Raw genomic sequence first — 18,374 nt, 5'->3', positions numbered from 1 at the left:
ATTACTTTGCTTATTATATCTCTTTTGTATTTTTTTGAAAGCTAAACGTAAAAACTAACTTCACTAAAAATCAGTAACATATCACGATAAATCAAAGGACAAACAAATTTACTAGGAGAGTGTTTCCTCTAAATAAATAGTTACACATTATTTTTTTAAAGAGATATAATAAGGTCTGAGAGACCTTTTGTCTAAAGTGATAAAATATCAAACGCTTTACTTAAATCAATAGTGGCGGAGAATTCATGCAGCGTGCTTTTACCAGCTTACGAAAGCCAGAAAGTTTTTATCGCAATTGAAGTATCCTCACTGTGTCTTAAACAATACACCCCGACACTCTATCTACAGAAGATGGGATCCTATTTGGTTCGTAGCTATAAAGTAGTAGGTACAAATAAATTTCGTGTGGCTGCCAGCCTAATGCGTGTCGTTCAGTCTTACTCCACGTCGGCGGCCTATCAGTCGATTTCTCTATGTGACCAGCTTACTTCAGCTCTTCAGGCTTAATGAGCCCCCTTCCATGCCAGAAAAGTCCTAAGAGATCCCCAGGAATCGCACTCGGAACGTCAATACAATGTCAGTTACATTACTTTCACTGGCGTGAAGTGAACTGATGTCACAGGGATGAAATCAGTGAAGATGCCTTGACATGAAATTATACTAATAAAACAACGTCAGAAATCATAGTTCCACTGTATTGAATATGTCGTGACGAATTTTGAATTTGGCCTGGAGGTGTGTTCAGAAAACCTAATTGTTAAGGTAATTGCTGGCGAATAAAAGGAAAATATGGGTTCGAGGTGGTGGTAGATAAGGATAGGGCAGTTTGAGCTTTTTAAAAGAGTGTTAAGGTTTCAGTGGAATTCACAGCGCTTATGTGTTTTTTACTGCGTCTGCTGCTACTTCTTTAAAGCAGGAGGTGACTGTGTAGGGCATCACGCCTAGCGGATGATGTCAAAGATAGTTTACTGTAGTGTAAGCACTAACAGAAAAAACGTTGTTCACTTGATCAACAAAGAACTCATGTCCGGGCGCAGACATCCAAGCAATGCAGTTTTTCTTTCCCTACAGTACAGCGCAACACATATGTCTCCTCTGGGCATTCCTCCGGCTCTGCTTTATTCTGTTTCTCTTCTTTGTACATTCTTCGCAAAACTAAGAACGTTGGATTTAGACACACTTGTGAGCAGCATCCTTCTTCTCGATCATTACACAGGCACTGATGCTCCGAAACAATGATCACTTCCTATAGCGTGACTAAATACCACACATCGCGTTGCAGGCATGTGATGCGGGAAGCAAATACACTGGTGTGAGAAACTTAAGGACGAAAGTAACGTTCGGATGGTGTGTCAGTGCCAAGTAACGTAGATCGATGGAACTTGTACCACACAATGAAAGAACTGCTACAGAACGAGATCTGTTCGAAAAATTTCGGAACATTCGTAATTTCGCGCTCATGGCGTGTTGAAGCGAAATGCGGTTGGCATCCCTGCACATGCTTGTGGTTAATCATTAATGTGTAATCGTCGGAAGTTTCATTGTATGTCTGTTAGTTATTGTTTAGTGCTATACGGAGTAGAACGTTGTGTTGCACAGTTAGCGAATTTTGAAATGGCAGAGCTAGAGGAGCAATGCGCCTGCATTAAATTTTACGTGAATCTCAGTAAAATCTTTACAGAGACACAGCGAATGATGCAGGAAGCCTACGGTGATGAGTACTTAAGCGAGTTTAAAAATGGCAGGACAGAAGTTAAATATGAGCCTCGTTCAGTACGCCCTTCGACGTCCACCGACGACTCTCATGTCAGGAACGTCAACGAAACTGCGCGTGCCAATCGAAGACTCACCGTCCGAAAGGTTGTAAAAGAATGTAACATTTCAGTTGGAACATGTCATGAAATCCTGACGCAGCATCTTGGAATGCACCGTTTTGCCGCCAAGTTTCTCCCACGTCAAGACCAGAAAGTCCTTCGCCTCGCAATCTGTGAAGACCTTTTGAATTGCGCAAATGAGAACGACATGTTCCTTAAGAGAATCATAACGTGATGAGACGTGGGCCTACGGTTGTGATGTTGAGACCAAGGTCCAGTCTTCACAGTGGGTCAAGAAAGGATGTACAAGACCAAGAAAACCTCATCAGGTCATGTTAACTGTTAAAGTCATGTTGACAGTTTTCTTTGACTTTGAAGGATTAGCTCATCATGAATTCGTGCCACAGGGACAAACTGTGATTACGTAGGCTTTCCCGGTGTAATAAGTCTTGAAAGTCTCTTCGGGTTTGCTGCCGGATCCTAAAATCAATTTGACTCGATATTTCGGTGATCCAGCTGGTCGCCATCTTCAGGAGAATGCAGCTTCTGCTGCTGAGTCCCTCTGAGAACTGATACCAGCCCGCAAATCGATGTCCTATATAGGCCACCGTTCAGTACACGGCGCATGCGCTGCCCTCCAAGACAGGGAGGTGGCGCCACCCTTAGTGGAACACTGCTGGCAACGATATATCGCAGTCAGGGCCGCACTGAAGAACGTTCCATTTTGATGCGAGACAATACAGGATTCCAAGTTTTGCTAAGAGGAAACCCATTGTCTCTGTTGATTAAATAATCCACCAACCTAATTTAAATCGTCTCTTTATAGACACTGTTCCAAAAACCGGAAATATTGGTAACTACGCCAGTTTCATCAAATTTCATACCGTGCCCCTCATTTAAGCAGTGTTCTGCTACTGCCGATTTTTCCGGCTATTGTAGCTTCGTATGACGGCGATGTTCCACACACCTGTCAAGCACTATGCGAATCGAACGGCCAATGTAAGCCTTCCCTCATTGACACGGAATTTTGTACACACCGAGTTTCCTAAGCCCCAAATCATCTTTCACAGAGTCGAATAATGCCCTAATCTTAGAAGGTGGACGGAACACACTCTTAATGTTAAAATTCCTTAAAATTCGTCCAAACTTAAACGATATGCCTCCAGCATAAGGAATCTATGTTCCTCCTCACGCGCCTCCAGAGATGGCCCAAACTCCATAGCCCGACGAATCTGCTTCTCGGAGTATCCATTTTCCTTAAAAACAGCCATCAAATGCGCAAGTTCTTGGGTTAAGCTGTCCGCGTCGGAAATGGCATATGCTCTCCGCACCAAAGGAAGGAATTACTCAGTAGCTGAGTTGGAGGCATTGGCTATCGTGTGGGCTTTCAAAAAATTCAAATATTTCCTGCTTGGACACAAGACCCATGTCTTTAAAGACCACAGAGCATTGGAATTTTTGCTGTCGGCAAAATTGGGACACGGTTGGCTGCCACTGTGTGTTTTATTCCTCCAGGAATTTGACTTCAGCATCACACATGTCCCGGGAAAAACGAATGTAATTGCAGATGCACTTAACATTCGCCGACTGGGAGACCAGATGCAAAGGGAGAAGAAGCGGAGGATAGTCACTTTAGTCTATTCTATCTGCGGGAAGTCGCTTTCGAGAACTTCACGACTGCATCATTACGGATAAAAGAAGAGAGCAGGATAAAGGTCCAGAACTGAAGCAGTTGAAAGAACGTTGGAAGAACCGCCAGGAAGTCGAATTACGAATGTTCTACCCTGTAAGGAAGGGGATCTTATTCCACCGACGAAACGCAACGAGCACGATATGGAGCTTTGGTATACCAGACGAGTTAGGTAATAAGTTAATCTGGTACACACACTTAAGTTATTGTGACTTCGGACCACGGAAATACTTACTTAAATTGAAGGACCTGTGTCATTTTAAACAAATGGATAGACGCATAAGGAATGTTCTACCAGTATGCAAGGCCTGTCTGAAGGCAAAACCAAATAGCCAGACAATGAAGGCACTCCTCCATCCAGTCGTTCCAAACAAACTGCGACACATGGCGGCCGCGGACTTAATGGGACCGCTCCCGGTCACTCGGCATGGTTTCCGATACATTTTAGTAGTCGACGAATTAACATCGAAGTTTGCTACATTTACTCCGTTACGACGAGCCACAGCAGTCACTGTTTGCAAAGGGAAAGACTTCCTAGCACAAGTAGGCAGGGTGGACAAAATTAGTACCGATAATGGGGCCCAGTTCAGGTCAAAACGATGGAGGACACTCTGGAGAGATATAGGATGGCAAGCTTTTACATATCGGGACATCGCTCGAGTTCGAACCCCGCAGAACTATGGATGAAGGACCTGGAGAATCTGTGTCATACCTACTGTCATCGACAGCACAGCACATGGGACGTGAAGTTGCGGGATCTCCAAAATGTCGTGAATGAACTTCCACATGGTTCAACTCTCTTGGCACCGATAACTGTGTTGAAGAACAGAGGCACACCAGAGAAAATACGGGAGTTCGTGGAATTTCCCCGGCGGAAACAGATTCCGCACCGAGAGATAATCGGGATGGTGCTGGAAAGGATTCTGGTAGCTGGAAGGAGAAGGAAGGAGCGAGAAGATAAGAAGGCTCGGGTCCGGGAATTCCACGTTGGACAGAAGGTTCTCGTCAAATCGTTTAGGCTCTCAAACAAACGGAAGAGATAGTGCCAGAAGTTCTTCAACGTGTATAATGGACCGCTTCGGATACGCCGTGTCGCGCACGTGAATGTGTATGAGCTGGAGCCCCTGAGATCTGGACGATCGGCCGGAAGTGCATCACACGACACACATTAAACCCTTCATTGAATAAAACTGGAGGTCACGATAGCAGCAGTTACAGCAGGAGGAAGGATAAGAGAATAGAAGGGGAGACACGAGGTTGCAATTTCTTATTCTGAACTAGACACAGATAGTTTAATGGTCGGTGACTGCCAAACATAAGCTTAGTAGCATAAGTTTTGTTTAGTCATAATAGTGTTACAGATAACAATCATTTCTTTGGATATTTTTTGGAATTCCACCATGGTAATTAGTATAGGAACTTCTCCCATATAGTCATAATAGTGTTACAGATAACAATCACTTCTTTAGATATTTTTTGGAATTCCACCATGGTAATAAATTAGTATAGGAACTTCTCCCATTACTGGTAGTCGAAGGAGTTAGGGCATAGTTAGAATTTCACTGTACAAGTATTTCTTCGTGAGAAGAATCAAGTTTATAGATGTACGGTTGGTCATCCCAGAGCTGACTAATTACAATTGCTGAGAGTAGAAATGTGCCGATTTCCCGACGGAAACTTCTTTGTTTATTTGAGTCCTATTTCGCGCGACTTAATATGCTCTCATACCAGCTGTGCAGTTTGCACGGAACGACAGAATCAGGTGTCACAACAACGAATTTTTATGTCTTCGAGTCCAAAACAAGTGAACTAGTATTGGAGATGGAATTCTTCTCGTAACATCTTGGAGTTCAGCTACAATCAAATTTCTTCTGTTTATTGTGTGTGCATTGCAGTAAACGCCCTTGTACGACCCGGTGTTTCATTCGTAGTATAGTGTGTCAGACAGGCGTAGTTGAGATTAGTTTCCAAGACCCATGGAGGTATTTTGCAGGATGGTCGTGTATTGTCCACATGAGAGGCGTGTTGTCTTTCTTGTGTTTCGCCGTTGTTTGTGACCATTGCCCAGTGCAATCTGTCTTCGCTGTGGGCTGATTGTTGACATCGCCAGTGGCGCGATGTACTTGTGGTGTGTTTTTTGTCTGTGGATGTCGCCTTCTGTGCAATGTTTCTCGCGAATGGGATATTTTATTCGAGTGTGGCTACACAGATGAGCTATCGTTCTTATGCGGTTGTTGTTCAATGTGATTATTCGCTTGTGGTTTCCGCATGTTGTTTTCCGCACTATTGTGCGATGATATACGTGTGGGCTTTCGCGAGTAGTTCGTGAGCACTTGAGTGGGCGATAGCTTGTATTTGTGGCGTGATCACAGAATGTGAGAGTCACTTGGGTATGTTTTTGCAGAGTGAGCGGCCGGCCGCGGTGGTCTAGTGGTTCTAGGCGCGCAGTCCGGAACCGCGGGACTGCTACGGTCGCAGGTTCGAATCCTGCCTCGGGCATGGATGTGTGTGATGTCCTTAGGTTGGTTAGGTTTAAGTAGTTCTAAGTTCTAGGGGACTGATGACCACAGAAGTTAAGTCCCATAGTGCTCAGAGCCATTTGAACCATTTTTTTTGCAGAGTGAGCGAGTGGGTCGGGGAATTTTCTCCGCCCAAAGACTGGGTGTTGTGCTGTCCTCATCATCATCATCCTATCATCCTCATCGACTGCAGGTTACCGAAGAGGCGTCAAATTGAAAAACCAGCACCCAGCGAACGGTCTGCCCGATGGGGGGCCCCAGCCATACGATTAAATAAATCCACAAAAATGAAGTCACGGTCGAATGCACCGCTGAAAGGACGGACATGGGTAAGGAGTTTATTGTCGCAATAATGTTGACTGGTGTGTCTATCTTGTTCAGAGATTTCGAGATCAGTAAGCCCAAACAACTTTATGGCTCCTAACACCACCAAATATGGACCACCAAAACGATTACGTCCGACAATTTTCGTGGGTACATTACTATTCCCATCTCTCGCCACATGAAGACAGTTCAGCATTGGCGAACATAATCATTTTGGTAGTCCATTTGTGGCGATATGAGGAGAGTTAATGTTGAATAGCTGTACTATGCCGAAACTTGTGAACACGGTACATTCATCAACGTTATAGTGACATTGTTCTCCTTCACCACGTGCTTTCCTTCAAGGGTGCGTTCGGCCCTGACTTCATTTTTACGAATGACAGTGCTCGATCACATCGAACAGCGTAATGGGGAGGATATTCGAGGAACGACTGGATTGCCCATCCCCCCCCCCCCCCCCCCGACTTAAACCCCATCGAGCAGTATGCGTTGAGGAACGTAATGCAGCATATCAAAATGCACCAACGGCCATCCACCAGTTGTGAATTGTGCGGTTGAGGAATGGAACGCCCTAGCACAAGAACTCCTTACCAACCTTATGGCCAGCATGGGAGCACTTGCAGGGAATTTATTGTCGTTCGAGGTGATCAAACAACCTATTAAGAACCATGTCCCCTCTTTTGTGACGTCCTGAGGGCCATCATAAATCGCCTCTGTTGTGACATGGGACAGCAGCTGATCAATATTTAACAAAGAAATTGGCCAAACAGCTGTGCAGATGGAGATATTATTTTATTTTATTTTCTTTAATAGTTTCGGCTATTCAGTATGCCATCTTCAGGCCCCATATGCACCTCTCAAATATTATCGATACTGGCATACTAGGGCCATCTGTTTCTGGATGTAGTGCAACTTAGTCTAGCCTTCGAAGGAAGCACTTGAGGATTCGCGGCATCCAGCAACAGACTGCGTCAGTATACCAGTAACGATATTTTAGACGTGTTTATGGGCCCTGAAGATGGCACATTGAATTGGAGGAACTGGTAGCGAAAATAAAATAAAGCAAAATAGCTTCTCAATTTGCACGGCTGGTTGGCGAAACAAAAATCATAAATCTCCGTGACTTCAGTGTAGTTACACTGAAGCGCCAACGAAACTGGTATAGACACGCGTATTCAAATACATAGATATGTAAACAGGCAGAATACGGCGCTGCGGTCGGCAACGCCTATATAAGACAGCAAGTGTCTGGCACAGTTGTTCAGTTGTTAGATCGGTTACTGTCGCTGTAATGGCAGGTTATCAAGATTTAATTGAGTTTGAACGTGGTGTTACAGTCGGCGCACGAGCGATGGGACTCAGCATCTCCGTAGGTATTCTACCATTTCTGAAAAAAACAACCATGAAAGTTTGTGAGGTAGTTTTGTGCTACTTGATGTGCGTTTTACCACGTGATATCCTCACTCAAAATGGTTGCTCAGTGGTTACTGTCGTACCTTCTTAATTTTGCGCACCGTGTTCGAAACCAGATTAATGTTTTTATTAATTTTACTAATTTATTTATTTTTCTTTTCATTTAAGTACCCATGTCCGTAGAAGGCTGTTTACACGAATGTTTCTTATCAAATCATGAGTTACAAGGGAGTTATATTAACTTCAAAATGACAACTGGATTTTACAATAGGTGTTTTATATTTATTGTAATATGCATGTCTATGGTATTGCCAGGGGTTAAAATCTTTTTAGTTTCTCATATTCTCATATTTCATTCTCATATAAATTCTTACATTTTATTCACGTATTTGTTCTTCATGAGCATCCGGTGTATTCCCTGGGACGATAACAATCGTAGAAACATTCGAAACACAGATATTCCGAACACAACGAGCATCGAGCGAAGACAGGTTTACCACAGTGACATTTCTTTGTATGTATCTCACTCAGGAAAGAAACGCGGTTAACATTGCTGAAGGTTTCACGCGTTGGCAATAATTTAGCGGCAAACTAAGCATAACGGATCACTTTACCAAAAACTGGCGTCTGCAATTGACTATGAATCAAGATACTCTACAGGAATTTCACCGTAAAGGATTCCAAATAATTTTCTCATTTCATTTAAATTCATTCATCTGACATACAATTAGTAGACAAAAAAGGACAACGTTATATCAGTATACATTAGAAAACATTTGTGAATTCATCTTCTGCAGACATGGGTATATAAATGAAAAACGAAAATAAAAGTAATAATCGGTTTTCGAACACGGGCCGCAGAATTAAGAACCAGCGAGGCTAAACACTATGCCACCATTTCGTCTGATAATATCGCTCGCTAATAGGCACATGAAGAACCTCGAAAATACGTCAAAAACTTTGACAGTAGCTTTTTCAGAAACAGTAGCGTATCTATGGTTCATCCGAGACACCTGTGTAACCCCACTGAACGAAGTTTCTGGAAAACCATGTGATAGCATTTGCCATGTTCTCCTCGTCAGAATACTGGTTTGGGAGACTGAGTTACAAGGCCCCTGGCATTATATAGATTTCGTATTGTGTAAACATACGGCTTTTTTGCCACGGTGCATGTGGAAAATTTATGCCTTCACGTTTCGATGAGGTTAAGCTTACATACGATTTACAGTGATGTTTTGCGCACTAATTTTGTCAAAGATAAGAAAGATAAAGCTCTCTTCAACCTCAAAAACTTTTGAATATCATACTGCTTCAGTAGTCATGGCCATACTGCAAACTTTGTGGCTTTTTCTCCCCAGACCTTTGAACTGACTTAACAGCCAGTTATAAGGTCACCTATGATAAATTTCTCTCTGGCTTCCAGCTGGGTCAAGTGGTTTAAAATCTATAAGCTTCCAACGGAGTACTTCTCGGCCTTGTCAAGGGGAGACTGTTGTGTGGTTGCTGCTACCACTTGTGACATCACAAGAGCCTAGTCGAGGCCCACGAGAAGGCCAGGCCGCGGCGCGTACGTCACGAAGGTAGTCCTCAACTCGCTCTCTAGCTCAGCTCAGCAGACAAAATCCGTTTCTAAACCTGTTAACTCGTAGCTGGGCGTGTACGTACTAACCAGAATTGCATCTTCTACTGGGATCTGCTATTGTGAAGTCTCACTGATTAACAGTACTACAAAAAATCTTAATTTAAGATCAGTACTCGATATACACTACTGGCCATTAAAACTGCTACACCACGAAGATGACGTGCTACAGACGTGAAATTTAACCGACAGGAAGAAGATACTGTGATATGCTAATGATTAACTTTTCAGAGCATTCACACAAGGCTGACACCGGTGGCGACACCTACAACGTGCTGACATGAGGAAAGTTTCCAACCGATCTCTCATACACAAACAGTAGTTGACCGGCGTTGCCTGGTGAAACGTTGTGATGCCTCGTGTAAGGAGGAGCAATGCGTACCATCACATTTCCTACTTTGATAAAGGTCGGATTGTAGCCTATCGCGATTGCGGTTTATCGTATCGCGACATTGCTGCTCGTGTTGGTCGAAATCCAATGACTGTTAGCAGAAATTCGAAACCAGATTAATGTTTTTATTAATTTTACTAATTTATTTATTTTTCTTTTCATTTAAGTACCCATGTCCGTAGAAGGCTGTTTACACGAATGTTTCTTATCAAATCATGAGTTACAAGGGAGTTATATTAACTTCAAAATGACAACTGGATTTTACAATAGGTGTTTTATATTTATTGTAATATGCATGTCTATGGTATTGCCAGGGGTTAAAATCTTTTTAGTTTCTCATATTCTCATATTTCATTCTCATATAAATTCTTACATTTTATTCACGTATTTGTTCTTCATGAGCATCCGGTGTATTCCCTGGGACGATAACAATCGTAGAAACATTCGAAACACAGATATTCCGAACACAACGAGCATCGAGCGAAGACAGGTTTACCACAGTGACATTTCTTTGTATGTATCTCACTCAGGAAAGAAACGCGGTTAACATTGCTGAAGGTTTCACGCGTTGGCAATAATTTAGCGGCAAACTAAGCATAACGGATCACTTTACCGAAAACTGGCGTCTGCAATTGACTATGAATCAAGATACTCTACAGGAATTTCACCGTAAAGGATTCCAAATAATTTTCTCATTTCATTTAAATTCATTCATCTGACATACAATTAGTAGACAAAAAAGGACAACGTTATATCAGTATACATTAGAAAACATTTGTGAATTCATCTTCTGCAGACATGGGTATATAAATGAAAAACGAAAATAAAAGTAATAATCGGTTTTCGAACACGGGCCGCAGAATTAAGAACCAGCGAGGCTAAACACTATGCCACCATTTCGTCTGATAATATCGCTCGCTAATAGGCACATGAAGAACCTCGAAAATACGTCAAAAACTTTGACAGTAGCTTTTTCAGAAACAGTAGCGTATCTATGGTTCATCCGAGACACCTGTGTAACCCCACTGAACGAAGTTTCTGGAAAACCATGTGATAGCATTTGCCATGTTCTCCTCGTCAGAATACTGGTTTGGGAGACTGAGTTACAAGGCCCCTGGCATTATATAGATTTCGTATTGTGTAAACATACGGCTTTTTTGCCACGGTGCATGTGGAAAATTTATGCCTTCACGTTTCGATGAGGTTAAGCTTACATACGATTTACAGTGATGTTTTGCGCACTAATTTTGTCAAAGATAAGAAAGATAAAGCTCTCTTCAACCTCAAAAACTTTTGAATATCATACTGCTTCAGTAGTCATGGCCATACTGCAAACTTTGTGGCTTTTTCTCCCCAGACCTTTGAACTGACTTAACAGCCAGTTATAAGGTCACCTATGATAAATTTCTCTCTGGCTTCCAGCTGGGTCAAGTGGTTTAAAATCTATAAGCTTCCAACGGAGTACTTCTCGGCCTTGTCAAGGGGAGACTGTTGTGTGGTTGCTGCTACCACTTGTGACATCACAAGAGCCTAGTCGAGGCCCACGAGAAGGCCAGGCCGCGGCGCGTACGTCACGAAGGTAGTCCTCAACTCGCTCTCTAGCTCAGCTCAGCAGACAAAATCCGTTTCTAAACCTGTTAACTCGTAGCTGGGCGTGTACGTACTAACCAGAATTGCATCTTCTACTGGGATCTGCTATTGTGAAGTCTCACTGATTAACAGTACTACAAAAAATCTTAATTTAAGATCAGTACTCGATATACACTACTGGCCATTAAAACTGCTACACCACGAAGATGACGTGCTACAGACGTGAAATTTAACCGACAGGAAGAAGATACTGTGATATGCTAATGATTAACTTTTCAGAGCATTCACACAAGGCTGACACCGGTGGCGACACCTACAACGTGCTGACATGAGGAAAGTTTCCAACCGATCTCTCATACACAAACAGTAGTTGACCGGCGTTGCCTGGTGAAACGTTGTGATGCCTCGTGTAAGGAGGAGCAATGCGTACCATCACATTTCCTACTTTGATAAAGGTCGGATTGTAGCCTATCGCGATTGCGGTTTATCGTATCGCGACATTGCTGCTCGTGTTGGTCGAAATCCAATGACTGTTAGCAGAATATGGAATCGGTGGGTTCAGGAGGGTGACACGGAACGCCGTGCTGGATCCCAACGGCCTCGTATCATTAGCAGTCGATATGACAGGCATCTTATCCGTATGGATGTAACAGATCGTGCAGCCACGTCTCGATCCCCGAGTCAACAAATGGGGACGTTTGCAAGACAACAACCATCTGCACGAACAGTTCGACGACGTTTGCAGCAGCATGGACTATCAGCTCGGAGACCACGGCTGCGGTTACCCTTGACGCTGCATCACAGACAGGAGCGCCTGCGATGGTCTACTCGACGACGAACCTAGGTGCACGAATGGCAAAATGTCATTTTTACGGATGAATCCAGGTTCTGTTTACAGCATCATGATGGTCGCATCGGTGTTTGGCGACATCACGGAGAACGCACATTGGAAGCGTGTATTCGTCATAGCCATACTGGCGTATATCCGGGCGTGATGGTATGGGGTGCCGCTAGTTACACGTCTCGGTCACCTCTTGTTCGCATTGACGGCACTTTGAACAGTGGACGTTACATTTCGGACGTGTTGCGACCCGTCGCTCTACCCTTCATTCGATCTCTGCGAAACCCTACATTTCAGGCAGGATAATACACGACCGCATGTTGCAGGTCCTGTACGGGCCTTTCTGGGTACAGAAAATGCTCGACTGCTGCCCTGGCCAGCACATTCTCCAGATCTCTCACCAAATGACAACGTCTGGTCAATGGTGGCCGAGCAGCTGGCTTGTCACAATACGCCAGTCACTACTCTTGATGAACTGTGGTATCGTGTTGAAGCTGCACGGGTAGCTGTACCAGTACACGCCATCCAAGCTCTGTTTGACTCAATGACCAGGCGTATCAAGGCCGTTATTACGGCCAGCGGTGGTTGTTCTGGGTACTAATTTCTCAGGATCTATGCACCCAAATTGCGTGATAATGTAATCACATGTCAGTTCTAGTATAATATATTTGTCCAATGAATAGCCGTTTAACATCTGCATTACTTCTTCGTGTAGCAATTTTCAATGGCCAGAAGTGTAAATGGTATAAGGGATTGTTTATAGCATTTAGCATCTTCTGCTTAACAGTCCTCATTTCATATAAGAAGAGGTTCCTTATGCAATTGATAATCATTTTGGCATGATCTTAATTTTGTTATACCGCAGTACAGCCGTAACAAATTATAAGTTGGCCTATGGACTTCCGATCATTGTAGAACAGTAAGACTCCATAATAGAGGATTCCAGTAGAAGTAGCAATTCTCGTTTGTACGTACACAACTAGTTACGAGTTAACAAGTGTAGAAACGTACATTCTTGCGATGACCCTGTCCCAAGCTGTGCTTAAGTGCCGACAGCTGTCTTTATTGAGAATGTTTTCAGAAATTTTCTTTTTGATCGGATCGCTCAGGTCTTTCGGAAAGTTTTCAGAGAAAACGGCTACGACAACCATCAAATTTCTCAAACTATTTCACCAAAGATGCCTAAGGGCTTGAGTTTTTGCTGTTCTGTGTGTAACATCCACGAGATAAATTTTAGCTACAGTGCGATGAGAGGAAATTATGCCTCTAACAGTTATAAACATTATCTATTCGACATATGAAAAAACAGTGAAAACGATGATAAATATTAATTATTTATATAATATTTTATGATGTAATTGGCCATATCGATGTGTATCATACAAAGACAATGATAATTGTAAATTCCTTTTACGACTTACGTTTGTCTTCCTTTGTTTTTACCTTTTGTTGGTTGGCTTTAGGTTCAGGACGCAAGACGCATATCAAACTGAGGTCTGTTAAGAAATTGTAATTATATGTAAATTATTACTTGAGAAGAGAGTTCATTATTATTATAAATATGAGTGAATAATTATTTGTAACTTTAATTCCTCTCTCAGTAAGCATTATCTGTGTTAATTACTTGTTTCCGCTGCAAGGACCGCAGCCATTGATGATAGTGATTTGTATCGCGTTTTTTGTGTTTTCCTTACAAAAAAATCAAATGTTGATTGCTGAAGTCTAAATAGTGCACAATACGAAAGTAAAGTTTAATAAGCATTTCAAATATTTATCCTATTTGCTCTAACAATACAAAGTCTCTATCAATTGTCTTCCGCCATCTTAACAATTATCACAGCGGCATATTCAAATTACGCAACTCTGCAGACATAAATGCCGAACGTAATACAAATGTGTAAAAATAAGTGTGCACCGGTGATCCCGAACTCATTTCAATGAAAATGATTCGAATCAGATTGGTTCTTTAAAAACAGTGCTCATAGCACGATCCTTATAAGAAACTTTTCTAGCTGATGTATGGAGCCGAAATTAACTACGCACGAGTTGCGAAGAATATTGTTTCAGGTAACATATGTCAGTGTTGTGCGCGGCTGATATTCGGTGGTTTTAATGGTCATTTTGTTGAAGATAACTGTTTCCATCATAATCAATAGTTGTATAGAATCTGTCGTATCAACTGTGATTTAGTGACACTTACACAACTTACAGACAACACTTTAACACAACGTTAACTTGGAGTTCTTTAGCAACTTGACCAAATCTTTAGCCGGTAGAAAATTTATTTAGTAATTACTCAATGTAAAAAAATAAGATTATCATTTTCATTCACAAATTAGTTAAATACCAAACTACCGAATAACCCAGCGAACGCCACATGTGACTCAGTAATAATTAAGATTAGCCGTCTCCTAAGCGGGTATAAAGTCGATACAATCGTCAGGCTTCCAACAAAAATTCGACAGTCAAGTGACCTGTGGAAGATGACGTAGACCTCAGAAAGCTAGGAATGTGCAGGATACGGTGTGAATGTGGACGTATTTATGTTGAACAGACTGTGCGCACTATTGAACATCTGTGTGCAGAATATGAAAGGTGTTTCCGCCTATGCTTTCGCAAGAAATCAGAGGTAGTAATAGCATGCTCTCTGGAAAATGGACACGAAATTATCGTCGACGAAACATCCATTATCAAACAGACAGATGGATTCTGGGATAGAATCATAAAAGAAGTGATAGGGATAAAATTATCTGAAAACATTTTCATTAAAGGAGATGGTCTGTAGTTGAGTACAGTTTGGGTCCCGATCATTGGGAGGTCGAAACAACCATAGAAAGGTTGAATAGGGCGCGGAGGTCATGCAACCGAACATTACCTTATATCTCGCCAGAATGTACGCCAGTGACGTCAAAGGCGGCAGCGCTGCCACATAAGGATGGCAGCAGCAACCACACGGCGGTCACTACTTGACAATCGTCGAAGAGTACTCGATCGAAAGCTCGTGAATTTCAAACCACTTGATGCGGCTGGAAGCCCGAGAGAATTTTATCAGTATATACCGGTGCAAAATCACGTTTTCTCATGGTTTCACGTGTAATCTGCATCACAATTCCATTCGCATTTTTGTTATATTCATAGATGGAAGAAAGGATGACAAATTCCCAGAATCACCACAGGAACGCCGGACCAATGGAAGGAAGGAAGATTAGTGCTTAACGTCCCATCAACAACGAGGTAATTATGAGACGGAGCACACTCTGAGATCAGGGAGGATGTGAAAAGAAGTCGGCCATACCCTTTCAGAGGAACCATGAGGGGATTTGCATTTAGCGTGAAAGGGTACAGTACCGCCTGACATTGAAAATAGGTACAACATTCTTCGTTATTCTTGTCAGGACAACATATTTTTTTCTAATAATAACTCAATTTCAATTAATACAGCGAAGCCGGATACCAGTGTGGGAAAGAATGACAATTTATTTATTTAATTGATCACATGTGCACTCCCACAAAATAAATCCCTACATCCAGTTTGGTGAGATCTGTGAAATGAATGAATGTACGGTCGTCTGCTAACCCCAGATAGTGAATGTGAATATATGATCATCTTTGAGACGGTACTTGGGTCACCTTTGGTGGGACCAAAGAGATGAAATTTACCTGAGCTTTGAGCGCCTGAAATGTGGCTGACCAATACGGTAGCAAGGTGCTCCCCCACTTCGGCAGAGGTGCGAGAGGACCTGAAGAACGGCCATGTTTCAGCACTCTGCCGCTGGATCTAGTGTTGGTAAGACCTGTCTTAGGCGTGCTCCGTAAGGACAAAAGAGTGGAGACATGGTATGCATGTGAAATACTTAAGAGTAGTTTAGAATAATAATTTCTCTATTTCAGGAACTTTTGTGGGGAGAATTAAATGTCAGGCAGGTAATATTAATGGGATCGTAGTAATCGTCGGAAGTGGCCAACGGTCACAATGAAACCACGTGTAGCAATAGGTTGAAATACTTCCGAGTGCTTAAGTTAAGCTGAATTACTAGCGTGTGTACTATAAGTTGGAAATATTTAAGAAATGGCGTGTGCAGGACTTGAAATTAGAGACGAGTACTTCCACGTGGTGAGTACTGTGTGAGTCTCAATCTGTGTATGAGACAAAGGATAAAGAGAAGTACTCGTCCATGGTATCAGTTGAGGACTCGCGTGTGTGATGAATATGTTCTTAATATTACTTTGCGTGTTATGTTTCCGTGTAACGCTTGATTCAAACTATAATACTCTGAGAGAGAAGCAACGTGAGTCAGCTGTCTATCCAGCAACGCCACTTGGCTTGCATTGCACAGGAAGACGTGCATATATCGTCCAGAGTTCGTAGTAGGAAAGAAAAGTTACGAAGTGGGGCAGTGTCGTGTGGAACTGGGATGAATACTAATTGAAGTGGGAAAGCTGAAAGTGATGTGATCATAATGTTGTGACTGTTCCTTATGTTGTATTCCATGTTGCAGTGTGGTGTATGTCATGTAATTTAAGTATGTGTGGTTTGCATGGGAGAGTAGCAAGGTAGTTTCAGAGGTAGTGGGTTATGCATGTTCCTTTTGTACCGCTCGGTCTGGAGGAAAGTTTCGTGATGATGGTTGTGAGAGTCGAAGTGTGAGATATATATATAAAAAAAAGATCCACCATCCCATCCAGAAAGTGCACTGTAGCATTAAATAATTACGAGACCGTAAGATAGAGAATCACCAATGTAAAGCTATGCCCACTGGGCGGAATTTCTCACGTGTTATTGTTGTAGGTTATAGAATTTGTGTGTTTAGGTTATATAATTTATCGGAATAAATTAGATAGTGAAAAGAAAAAGATTGGTGGCCTTTTCCTTCGAATAGTGTGTTGCCGTGATACCCAGAATTTATAATGTGTGCGCCATTCGTATGCAGTGCGATGGCCACGTGTTGATCAAAGCCGTTGAATAAGAACGAAAATGTGGTATTGCCAGTGCGTAGTAAACAGTCAGAGTTGTGTAAATTACTAATAGTCAGATGTGTGTTTCCGTTGCGTAATATTCATACAGGAGAATAATTTGTAACTTAATTGCGAGTACTAGAGTTCATGTTACTCGACAAATAAGAATGAATCCACTCGCTTGGCAGACCACTCATCTTGCAGGCCTGACTGCGTGATGCCACAGTATGAGCAAGGCATGTGGGTGCCTCTCAACCGATTTAGGGAAATCTTGGAAAACCTAACTCTGGATGGCCGAACGGAGATCTCCCGAATGTTGGACCTTAGGGTTCGTGGTCTGAGAATGGTCCATTTTAACATCGAGCTCCAATCTGCAATCCCTATAGTAAATGACATATTCCCTAGTCCACACGGGACACTTCGTTGCGATTCCTCCATTCTGTTACCATAGAATTTGGCTACTGATGTACCTTACGACACCGACGTCCACGGGACTACGAATTTCACCCCCTCCATGTGTAACAGGAACGGGTGACAGAACTGGTGATAATATAGTAAAAGGCATATTAAGTTCTTTGATGTCAAGACTAGTCACATTCATCCGAAGATAAGTGGCCTCAAAATGTGTGACCAGGAGTCTGCATTGAATTTATGCCGGATACTGACGGGGAAAAAGTAGTTACTGCCAGACATAGTGCCTTGCGAAATCCCTGAAAACGATATTTTCACTAAAATAAAGGAAGCCTACCTAAAAAATAGTATCTGTTTCTGCTTACCTTTCCAGCCGTTGCCGAGTCCTGCCACAGAGAACGGAAACAGAGCTGTTATTTGCAAACATATGTTTAGCTGCCGTCCGAGAGTCGTTAGCACAGATCACGCTTCGTAGCTGGTAACCAGAGCACGGAGCCGCGACACGCACACGTACAGCGGTAACAGCTGCTAACCCGTTTCAACAGCTGCTAACCCGTTTCAACACGTAGGCCATTAAAATGGTAACATCGGGAAGGACAGTAATAACGAAATGTTACTTATTGTGCTTATACAGTATCTTCCCCTTCAGCTTATCTCAAAACGCTGTTGGATATAGGTAGAGAGTAATAACGAAATGTTACTTGTTGTGCTTGTACACTATCTTCTTTTTCTTCTTCAGCTTATCTCAAACCACTGTCGGATATAGGTAGATTGCACACGTTTCCA

At 42.5% G+C, this 18,374-nt stretch overlaps 1 protein-coding gene across 1 annotated transcript in view; it reads right to left on the bottom strand.

Annotated features, from left to right (window-relative positions):
• LOC124776247 (galactoside alpha-(1,2)-fucosyltransferase 2-like) overlaps window positions 1-18,072 on the bottom strand; it is a 191,660-nt gene extending 173,588 nt beyond the window's left edge. The window contains exon 1 of the mRNA XM_047251112.1: window positions 17,954-18,072. The gene's annotated coding sequence lies outside the window, so the exon portion shown is untranslated. The remainder of the gene's footprint in view (window positions 1-17,953) is intronic.
• Window positions 18,073-18,374: the final 302 nt, after the last annotated feature.

This window comes from Schistocerca piceifrons, chromosome 2, assembly GCF_021461385.2.
Source record: "Schistocerca piceifrons isolate TAMUIC-IGC-003096 chromosome 2, iqSchPice1.1, whole genome shotgun sequence".
Classification (NCBI taxonomy): Eukaryota; Metazoa; Arthropoda; class Insecta; order Orthoptera; family Acrididae; genus Schistocerca; species Schistocerca piceifrons.
Note: the sequence above shows the minus strand (reverse complement) of the source record. Positions and strands in the feature narration are given on the sequence as shown.